This window comes from Grammomys surdaster, unplaced genomic scaffold, assembly GCF_004785775.1.
Source record: "Grammomys surdaster isolate TR1022 unplaced genomic scaffold, NIH_TR_1.0 62, whole genome shotgun sequence".
Classification (NCBI taxonomy): Eukaryota; Metazoa; Chordata; class Mammalia; order Rodentia; family Muridae; genus Grammomys; species Grammomys surdaster.
Window position 1 is genome coordinate 7,576,666 of NW_021604564.1, and position 12,101 is coordinate 7,588,766.

Sequence of the window (12,101 nt, forward strand, 5' to 3'; positions counted from 1 at the left end):
GCTTTCACTCCCTTGAAAGTTCTCCTACAGAACATAGCTTGTGCTGTTTCATCGAGTTTGCTTTTCCTGCAGTCCCACAGACTCCTACTTCAGCACTGCCTTTATCTCTCCATGCTGTGTGGATTTCTCATGAGGAACATTCCTCATTGGTCTGAACTTCCCTAGCATAGTACCAGGCAACAGTTCTGTGGTGATCTAGAGACTTATCTGGCTAGAGGCATGTGGGACTTCAGTGTCTTCTTCCACTGCCTGGGGGCATTCCTGCACATTCTGTAGAAATTGTGATCCTTTTTTCTGGAGATTTGGTCGTGTTGATTTCTTTTTCTCAGAGGTCCTGATGTGCCTTCTAAGAGCTAGTTTCTTGAAATTCAGTTCCCCACCCCACCCCCATCTTACTGCTTTATCAGGTAGCTTGTCTGTGAAGGCTGATAGCAGGTTAATGTCTACCTCATCCTGTAGAAGCATGCTGTTTCATGCTTTTTCTCTCTTGTAGTCCCTGTTCCTAAAACAGGCCAAATATTTAGTAGGTACTCAGTGTTTGTTAAATGTAGAGAAATTTATTCCATTGTAGAGAATGAGGACTTAGTAGAGAAGGAGATGTTACATTTCATTTTATTTTTGAAACAAGGTTTCAAAAGGTCTTGACTTACAGTCCTGGATGTCCTCAAACTAGTGGTGATTCTTCTACTTCCTCTTCCACCATGCTAGGCTTATAGGCATGTACCACCATGCCCAGATAAGGAGACATTTAGAATGAGCCATGAAGGGGATGGCGAATGGACTATTAGAGACAAACAGCAGACATATCCGGCTGTAGGCACACACATCCCCTCCTACAATCTGAGTATTATAGCAGTAGTATAGGTCTACAGGTACCATTAATCCCTTAAGTATGTGAACAGTGAGAAGTGTATGTGAATAGTAATGATAAGCGTGTGGCTTTCTTGGTAAATGGGGAACATGATCAGGTATTGGTGGGGGGCGGGGGTTAGGAGAAAAATCCTGAGGGCCAGCAGAATGAACGGAAATATGTAACCTTGGGGTGAGAGGTGGGAGAATCCTCTAGGATGTACCAGAGACCTGGGAGGTGAGATGCAGGGCTGTAGCTTGCATGTGGGTGTGGGTCCTGTTGGGCTGAGTAGTGGTTCCTGTGTGTCTGTCACCATAGGTGGCTATAACCTCGGCTTCGGGCGCAGAAGCTCAGGAATTGGGCTGAGTTCACTCCATGTGGCTCTGGGCAGACATGGGGCTATAAGAAGCCACTGGACTCTGCCCGGGCATGGGGAGATCCCAGTCTGAAGTCCTGCGGGGGCAGAGCTCCTGGGTTGGGGTCTCTAGGCCAAAGTGGCTAGATGGGGAGGCTGGTGGCCTCAGCCCTTGGGCACCCAGATACTGCTGAGGACTTCAGAAGGACTGTGACAGAGTAGACATATGGGCTGGACCAGCCTGCAGCCAAGAGGGACGAGAGGGAGATGCTCTGGCAGTGCCCCGCAGGGTGGAGATTTTTGGTCAAAGCAACTCACTTGGCTGGTCATGGCTGGCATGGCTAGCTTGCATGAGTTGACAGGGCTCTGTGGCTAGAACGTAGAGAAGTCCTCCACGGGAGATCAGACGGCAGCGGCTCGGTAGTTGAAGGCTCCCTCTACAGTTCTCCATGGTGGGCCCCAAAGGTGAGAGGAAGTCCATGGTTTTAAAAGGTTTATTGTCATGGCAGAAAGTGGATATAGCTGTACCCCGTACAGCTATATTTTAAAGGCCTTTAGGTATCTCATTAATATGGAGATCTCTTGAGTCTCTGTGGCCTCTAGTCACACCCTCTACCTGTGGGGGGGCTGGTAGGGGTGTTGCCCTGTTGCCCTACATGATTGAGAGGCACAAATCAATGGAGGTCTTCAGCTGCCTGTCAGGAGCCTGGAGTCTGGGAGCGTGGTGAAATGCATGCCGTCCCTTGCAGGGATGCCTGTTGGGTCTCTGGCCATCTCTAGCCAGTGCTTGACCAGAAACCATGCTATCCTTTCATGGTCCCACAATTCCTCCTTTTTCTTTTTTAAAATGAGGGGAATCACTGGAGTGACTGTGTACAAATCACAGAGTGATTTGTAGTGAAAATTTCAGGTGACGTGAAGTAAAAAGAAAACACTACACAGGTTGTAGGGGGTAGCACAATTAAGTCACAGAGTAAGGAGAGTTGAGGTAGGAGTTGGGTAGGCAAGGGATCATTGAACCAATTAATTGTTTTACAGGTTGTACAGTTTGAGGGTAATAACATCTGAATAATCTAGATAGACATTATGTTTTCCTTACTAACATGTAACTTTTTCAAGTTCAGTAGCCATTTGACTTTGACAAGAGAGTTTATCTGTAGCTGGAAGGTCTAGGTCTGTCTTCTGTAGGATTCATTGTGTGTCTCTGGAGTCTTCAATAAGATGAGGTGTCTGGAGGAAGGCAGTTTGGTGTCTCAGGCAGGTTCCAGGAGATGGCATTGTCACTGATGAATCTGTGGGAACACCTGTAGGTTGATCATAACAGGGGAGCAGCACCCTGGCAGGGGGATGTCTGCAAAGGGTGGGTAGCAAGCATTAGGCTACTTGGGAGCAAGAACGCAATGGTCTGTAGTCATGATCCTAGAAAAGCAAGGGCATTTGAGGAAATTTAGTCTTGGAAGGCACCTTTGAGTCTGTTTTGGATGGCAGAGGAAGAAAATGTTAATTATGTATCTGGGATAGCCAGCAACAGTTTGTCTGTAAAACGAAACCAGTTGTTAATTAGGGATTGAAAAAAATGGTTATCAGGATAGTTGATTTGACCTGTGGAAGTAGATTAGATGACTTTTGAACCTTAAAGAAATTTCAAAAGGGTTGAAAAAATGTTTTGGACATATATCATGAATGCTCGAGAGAAAAGGAAACATTTAAATAAAAAGACTAAGAAAAATTTGGGTTGAAAAACATGAACATGGTTTCAGGGATTCCTGTTAGGGAGAACAAGCATTTTAAACTTGGGTTAAGGGTCTCAGGTGTGCTTCTCTGTTGTCCTTGGTGGGTTTAGAAGCAGTGGGGGAGGGGCCTGCTCTGCCATGTGGTGGCTGGGTGCTCTAGTACAGAGGTCTCCTGTATTCCCTGTTTGGTTTTCTCAGCGAGTAAATCCTAAATGTAGAGGAGGAGGAGAAAGGCCAACCTTGAAGAAAAGCTTAAAGGAAAAAGTGTAGAGGCTTGATAGGACAGTCAGAGCCAGAAGGAGTGAAAGACTGTGTAAAAGACTGAGCCATGGGGAGACACGCGGAAGCTGGGTTGGAGCGGCAGCTCCTGAGAGCAGTTCCTTCAGGCCCAGCCTGAGGTTCTCAGTTGTGAGAAAGAAACTGTCTCAAAAGGAGAGGGGAAAATTTTGTCCAAGGGAAAAAGTCCTAGAATGAGGGTCAGGGCAAGTGCTGTGGCCTGAAAGGCAGCTGTTAGCTGTGAAGGAGCCCTCTCTATGTGGCTGTGGGATGGGTAGAGAGTGGAGGCTAGGGGATTGTCACCATCTTGGCATTGAGCTGGAGATTGTATCTAAAGGTCAAAGGGAAGAAGCTGGCCAGTAACACGTGGAGAGAGAGAGAGAGAGAGAGAGAGAGAGAGAGAGAGAGAGAGAGAGAGAGAGAGGGACCTAGGCAGTAGTTAGAGTCAAAGGGGAGAAGCTGGCCAGGAACACACTTGGAGAGAGAAAGAGGGGGGCACAGGAGAGGCCTAGTCTTTTGAACTAGGCTGGGAGTTACTCACTGTCCTTGAGTTTTGTGGAATGGTTCTTTGTGGGTGCCAGCGGGGGTACTCTTAGAGCCATCTTTGCTCACACGCAGATGGCTTCACACAAAGATCTCCAGCTCGGCTGGGTGCAGGGGTCCAGGTCAAGATGATAGAGTGTGAGCAGGGAGGGGGAATTACCTCCACTTCCTCCGATGCTGCTTCTGTCTGTGTCTCTGCTGTTGCCACCCAGTTGCTCCCAGGTGTTGCACCTGTCTCTCTGCACTGAGCTGGTCTGAGCTAGGCCAGTGAGAAGCCAGCTAGCTAGCAAGGAGGGGAGGGTCCTGAAGGCACTTTGGGAGAGCAGATCTCTTCCCAAGTGTTACAGCTCTTGCTACAGAAACTCTTGGACAATGGGATGATTCTCACACACCTTTTCTTCTCTCAAATAGGGTTCTTATATACAGTTTTGGGGTGGGTTAGGGTTTAAAAGCAGATAACCTCTATTGGCTTGTTCTGAGAGCTTGGAAAAACCTCATCTACATGTGGGAGAGCCTGCAGCAGTGTTCCTACGTGACTGATGGCCATGGACCTCTCTGTGGGAGGGGCTGTGGAGGGCTGAAGCTAAGTGAAAGGAACCAGGGGCCTAGGAGCAAGGCTGAACACCTACTGTCCCATTAGGGTCTGGGGTTCGAGGCCTGTGCTTGACAAGGTGCCCAGCTGCCTCTCACAGCCTACTGCCACACAGTGAGAGACTTTCAGGACCCAAAGGGAAGGGACCTTAGATGAAATGTCCAACAGTGGAGGGAGGGAACTTGTAGAGTCCACCTCCAGTAGAAAGACATCAGGTGGAGGAATGGGCTTGTCATCTCACATCTGGGTCAAAAACTCTGACCCAGAATTGTACCTGTCTAAAAGAACTACAGGGACAAAAAGGAAAAAGAGTCTGAGGGAAAGGAGGTCCAGTGGCAGGTCCAACTTAGAATTCATCTGCACAGGAGGCTCCAAGGCCTGACACTATTGCTGATTTGATAGTGTGCTTACAGGCAAGAGCCTAGCATGGCTGCCTTCTCAGAGGCCCAACAGTCAACTGACTGAGACAGACACAGATACTTATTATACCCAACCAATGGACTGAAGTTGGGGACACTTGTGATTGAATTAAGGAAAGGCTGGAAGAAGCTGAGGAGAAGGGTTATTCCATAGGAAGACAAGCTGTCTCAACTAACCTGGACCCCAGGAATCTCTCAGACAATGAGCCACCAACCAAGCAGCATATACCAGCTGATATGAGGCCCCTGACACATATACAGCAGAGGACTGCCTAGACTGGCCTCAGAGAGAGAAGATGCACCTAACCCTTGAGAGACTTGAGGCCTGATGGTATGGGGGTGGGTGTATGAGGAACGGGATGTGGAACTGTGGGAGGATGCACTGGAGGGTGATTATGACTGGACTATAAAAAAGATTAAAGATAATTAAAAAAGTACAACAGGGAATTAATAAATCGTCTCTTGGGAATTCTTTTAAGGTGAAAAGTGAGAATGCAAACACACATCTTAAAAACTAGACTATCTTTTTTTCAGTAATGAAATTTCTAGATTTTTAAAAATATTTATTATTAGTTTATATGCATGGGTATTTTACATTTATGTGTGCGTGTGCTCTATATGCATATCTGGTGCCCAGAGAAGTCAGAAGACATTTAATTCCATTGACCTGGAGTTGTAGATGGCTATGAGCCACTAAATGGTACTGGGATTTGAACCCCAGTCTTCTGAAAGAGCAACCAGTGCTCTTAACCACTGAGCCATCTCTTTAGGCCTAGTAATTATTTTAAATGCAACTGTCATATGCAAACCATATCCTTTAAAATATTCTAGGGTATTTATTTTTAAACTTTACTGGCTAGTTATAATGGCTAGCGGTTTTGGATATATACAATGCTGATTTCCTTTTCACGAAATGACTTTTGATAGCTGTGTCTCTTCTTGTCCAAGAACTTTTTATACAAGCACAGAGTTCTGAGTTCTATTCTCCAGAATTCCTGTTTAAACATAGAATTGAGCTTGTCACCCATGCCTGTAATTCCAGTACTGATGAGGTAGAGATAGGAGGTGTGGTGGCTTAATTATGCTTGGCCTATGGAGTGGCAATATTAGGAGGTACAACCTTGTTGAAGTAGTTGTGGCCTTGTTGGAGTAAGTATGTCAGTGTGAGTGTGGGCATTAAGAACTTTGTCCTAGCTGCCTGGCAGAGTTTTCTCCTGGTTGCCTTCAGAACAAGATGTAGAACTCTCAGCTCCTCCTGTGCCATGACTGCCTGGATGCTGTCATTCTTCCTGCCAAGAGAATAATGGACTAAACCCCTGAGCCTGTAAGGCAGCCAAGTTAAATCTTGTCCTTTATAAGAGTTGTCTCGGTCATGGTGTCTCTTTAAAGCAATGGAAACCCTGACTAAGACAGGAGGGTCTCTGTGGCTTGCTGGCTAACTAGTCTAGACAAATCAGTAAGATCCAGATTTAGTAAGCGTACCGGCTGGTTTTGTGTGTCAACTTGACACAAGCTGGAGGTATCATAGAGAAAGGAGCCTCCCTTACGGAAATGCCTCCATGAGATCCAGCTATAAGGCATTTTCCCAATTCATGATCAAGGGAGTGGGGGCATTGTGGGTGGTGTCATCCCTAGGCTGGTAGTCTTGGGTTCTATAAGAAAGCAAGCTGAGCAAGTCAGGGGAAGCAAGCCAGTAACTAACATCCCTCCTTGGCCTCTGCATCAACTCCTGCTTCCTGACCTGCTTGAGTTCCAGTCCTGACTTCCTTTGGTGATGAACAGCAGTGTGGAAGTGTAAGCTGAATAAGCTCTTTCCTCCTCAACTTACTTCTGGGTCATGATATTTTGTGTAGGAATGCGTAGCGCCCGCCTCGCCAATAAGGAAGACGCCACACACGATGAATTCTTCTGACACGCAGTTTATTACAGCTCTTTTAGGTTGCAGGCAAGAGGGCCCCAAACTGCAGAAAGGCGGCTGCTTATATAGCTCCAAAAGTCCCAGCCCCCGGATCCTGGATGGTCAGTCAGTGCTCGGAACATGTCATGTCTAATCTGGATTGGTCCCTGGCGTAAGCCCAAATTAGCATGAAAGGCGCACGTGGCTCGCGCATGCGCACTAGCATCCAGGCCTTCTGTGAGGAACCCGGAAGCAGTCGCCGTCGCCATCACGTTACAGCGATTGCGGCTCCCAACATCTCCCCCTTTTTTATTACTTAAAAGGCAATCCAACTAGATCATGCCGATCAGCTTGCTGATTCAACAGCTTGAGCGATCGAGGCTAATCCAAATGGGAGACCCTATGGGCCTGTACTCCCGTGCAATGGGAACCTGAGCCCTGGGAGGCACCATAGGACTACAAGCAGACTCTTAGTGCAATGGGAACCTGTGCCCTTAAGAAGTCTTGCGTGATAGTGTCTCATTGCCTGAGAATATTTATCCAAACTTGGGGGGATGCCCCTTGTTCTAGTGCGACAAGTGCTTGAACCATCATGCAGCGATCTCGATGCCTCTGTCGGCGTAGCCTGAGGACCATCCAGATACAGAACACGACTCCTATGCACAACATTGACCCAAAGATCCCTGTTCCAACCCACTCTTTGAAACAGGAAAATGCAGAGGAAAAGCCAGAGGAAGCAAGCCACTAAGATCTTTAGCAAAATTAATGTCCACCCGTGTGGAATTAATACGGGTGACTGCTTGTCTCAGTCGAATCAGGGTCTTGTCAAATTCTTGACTCCAGTTGGTCTTGAGCTGTAAAGATAATTCTTTTGACAAATTAGCTGCAGCTGTCCCCTCACTACTATTAGTTGGGTTCTTAGTAGTAGGCCACCAACCAAAAAGGATTATAGCATTAGCAATTAAGAAAGTCTTGTTAACCTTTTCTATTTTCTCCAATTGTGCATAGGAATAGTTACCTAAACGAACACAAGGATAATCTGAGCTGTTATAAATGGTAAAGCTGTTATTAATGGTAAAGCAGAGGCTACCATTTAAAAATGAGTTATCACTTAGATTGGTCGCCACTGAGGATGAAACATCTAAGGGAAGGTATGGTAGACCTAGTGACTCATTGGTGGTAAAAAATCTGGGAAAAACTTGTGTATTATACATCACCGGCAGTGGTATGGGTAGTGTCGTCACTATCCCCCACTTGACTTCTGTTTTGGCAATTTTCAGGGTCATCATCATCAGAACAAGGAGCTGGATCTTCATCTGTGGTCTGCACATCTTTTATTAATCTTGTCAGATGCGTAGGGACCCAGATTGGCTGTTCTTGATCCTGTGGAAAAACACAAGCACCTCCCCTGGATCTTATTAATACTGGATCCGGGCCTTTCCACGTGTTAGAGAGAACATCCTTCCACTTAACCATGGATTTTTTCTTTTCAGATACACTATGCCTGTCTGCTTCTGACTTTCCTTGAGCATCCAATTTTAAAAAAATTATAGTGAAGAGAGTAAAGGATATGGAGGCCTTAGGTCCCTTGGGGCCTATTCCCCCTTTTTGTTTTTGTAAATGGGTCTTTAGAATTCCATTTGCTCGTTCGACAATGCCTTGTCCTTGTGGATTATAGGGTATGCTGGTGGTATGTCGGACACCCATTTGTTGACAAAAATGCTGAAAGGTTTTCGAAGTATAAGTTGGTCCATTGTCAGTTTTTATTTGGAGAGGCTTACCCCAGGCAGCCCAAGCTTCTAGGCAATGGGCAATTACATGGGATATCTTCTCTCCTGTCATGGGTGTGGCATGAATTATTCCAGAGCATGTGTCCACTGACACATGTACATATTTTTGTTTACCAAAGGAGTTATAATGAGTAATATCCATTTGCCAAATGTGAAGGGGCAACAATCCTCTGGGATTAACTCCCAGGGAAGGAGCGACACGAAAAGTAGCACAAGACGTGCATTGGAGTACTATATCTCGAGCCTCCTTCCTGGTAATGTTGAATTTTAATCTCGAGGTATGAGATGGAGCATGATAAAGATCATGAAACTCTGTAGCTTGTTGAATCTTATTAAAACCCAAAAACATATGCTTGGTGCCTTGGTCTGCCATGGCATTAGCGGATGACATGGGCCCAGGAAGTAAAGTATGGGCCCTCATGTGTTGTATATAAAATGGTTGTTTTCTGGACCTAATAATAGATTGAAAATTTTGGAATATAGTGGCAACTGTACTTCTAGAATGGATAAAATCAGTCGCCTCAAGTTGACTGACCACACGCACAACATAATGTGAGTCAGAGATTATATTTATTGGCATTGAGAATCTTTCAAGTACTGTTGCCACAACAGCACACTCAACTAATTGCGGAGAAGTATAATTAAATTGTATCTGAACGGGCTGATTATTAACAACATAACATCCCATGCCTGTTTTTGACCCATCTGTATAAATATCCAAAGCTCCAGCTATGGGCATATTTTGAGTAATTTTTGGAAAAATAAAAGGATGGGTCTTGATAAAGGAAATTAATGGATGTTTAGGATAATAATTATCTATATCTCCTGGGAAGGAACACTTAAGAATGGCCCATGAATCTATTGTACCAAATAACACTTGTAATTGACTATATGTATATGGACAAATAATAATATTAGGATAAATTCCAAAATGAGTAAGGGCAGCTCGCAATCCTCTCAAAGCTAATTCAGCTACTAAGGTAGGGTAATAGCCCAAATTTTTCCCCGGGGAACTGTGATGATGTATCCAAAGAAGAGGTCCCTCTTGCCATAATACACCTGTTGGGAACATTGGGGAAGGAAGGATGCACAATTGAAATGGCTTGTCTAATTGTATTCTAGTCAGTTGTGCTGATTGTATTGCCATCTCAACTTTATCCAAAGCTGAAGAGGCCTCTGAAGTAAGAGTTCTGGGTGAGGTGATTTCTGCCTCACCTTCAAGAATCTTAAATAATGGCAACAATTCTGCAGTGGGTATTTTTAGGAAGGGCCGTACCCAATTAATATCTCCTAACAATTTTTGAAAATCATTTAATGTTTTAAGATTATCTCTTCTGATGGTTAGTTTTTGTGGTGTTATAATATTAGGGGTAACAATGGACCCTAAAAATTTACCAATTTCTCCCTCCTGTACCTTCTCAGGAGCTAATTGCAACCTTTTTGCTTTTAAGCATTTATCTAACTCTGCAAACGCATCTTGCAGGTTAGTTTTGTCTGGTGAGCAAATCAATATATCATCTATATAATGGCATATCTTAATTTTTGAAAATTTCTTTCTAACAGGCTCGATGGCTTTGGACACATATAGCTGACACATGGTAGGGCTATTGGCCATTACTTGGGGTAATACCTTCCATTGATATCTTATATCTAGTTCTTCATGATTAATACTGGGAAACGTAAATGCAAATCTTTTTCTATCCTTTTTATTTAAGGGGATGGAGAAAAAACAATCTTTGATATCAACTATAATAATCTCCCAATGTTTTGGAAGGGGTGAAAGCAATGGCAGTCCCTTTTGAATAGGACCCATAATTGACATCTGTTTATTAATAGCTCGGAGATCATGTAAAAGTCTCCATTTTCCTGATTTCTTTTTTATAACAAAAATTGGTGTATTCCAAGGTGAATGTGAAATTTCGAGGTGCCCTAACTCCTCCTGTTCCTTTACAAGTTCTTTTGCTGCCATCAATTTTTCAGAGGTAAGAGGGCACTGTGGAACCCAACAGGCTCCTCTGATAACCATGGAATGGGCAGAGCTTCCTCAGCGGCCCCTAGGAAAAACCCAATCCTCTTTTATCCTGTTTTTCAATGATTTCTATAGGGTCTATTCTCCCCTGCAAATATTTCCCAAGGCCTTTTCCTGGAACACATCCCATATTCCTCATCATATGCTGGCTTTGTATTGAATAATCATTGGTTAATTTAAAATCCATTTGTTTTAGTATATCTCTTCCCCAAAGATTAATTGGAAGAGGAATAACATATGGTATCACGGTACCTCTCCTGCCTTCTTTATCTGTCCAAGTCAGGGTCTTAGAGCTGATTCTTGGAGCCGACTGATATCCTAAGCCCTGTAGCAGTTGCGAGGATTCTTGTACTGGCCATGTTAAAGGCCACCATTTGGCAGCTATAATAGATGTATCTGCTCCAGTATCCAATAATCCAGTGAATGGTTTCCCTTCTATCATTAACTCCAATGTAGGTCTAGCATCTAGGTCAAGGGAAACAAAGGCATGTGAGGGTCCTGTAGACCCGAAGCCTTGAGCACCTCTCTCTCCATTTTTGCTAGAAAACATATTATGTAAACTTGGAAGAACGAGCAATTGAGCAATACGATCTCCCGGTGCAATGGAACAGATTCCTCGAGGGGATGAACACATAATTTTTACCTGTCCTGTGTAATCTTGATCTATAACCCCTGGGTGTACAATCAATCCTTTGAGTATGGTGGAGGATCGTCCTAGCACTAATCCTACCGAATTGTTAGGTAAAGGACCTTTGAAGTCTGAAGGAATAAGTTGACACCCCATGGTTGAGGTTAGTACTGCTCTGGCGGTGGCACGGAGGTCTAATCCTGCTGACCCTGTTGTTGCTCTTCGGGGCTCTCCTTTCTCTGTTTGTTCATGGCCCCATATATTCTCGGGCCCTGGGGATGGGGGCCCTGCTGGCCGTTTTTTGACTGTTCACTTAGAGGTCTACCTTGTTTGTCCTTCACTGACCTGCACTCACTGGACCAGTGTTTACCTTTATTACATCTGGGGCAAATGCCCGGTAGCTTCCTTATCTGAGTCTTATTCCTGCATTCTTTCTGGAGATGTCCAGGCTTGCCACAATTGTAACACTTCCTAGATGATTCACGTTGGGCGGCAAGGACTGCCGCTGCCAGTCCTGAATTGGAAAGCGGTCCTCCTATCTCTCTACAAGCTTTCATCCAGGCATTAATCCCTTTTGCTTTCCAGGGTGTAATTGCATTTCTACATTCCTTTGTACACTGCTCATAAACTAATTGTTCTATGAGAGGCATAGCCGTATCTGGATCACCAAAAACTCTGCCTGCCGCTTCCATCATTCTTGCTACAAAGTCTGAAAAAGGTTCATTTATCCCTTGTACAATCCTTGTCAAATTACCTGTTACTTGTCCTTTATTGGGTAGACTTTTCCATGCCTTAACGGCAGCTTTATTAATCTGCTCATAGACTTCACCCGGGTAATTGATCTGATTAGCAGCCCACTGACCCTGTCCTGTAAGCATATCAAGAGACCATTGTGGGCGCTGCTGAGCAGCATTTTGTCTTGCCTGTGAGGCACAGAGATCTTGATATATGGACTTCCAATCTAAGTATTGTCCCATAGTTAAGCATGC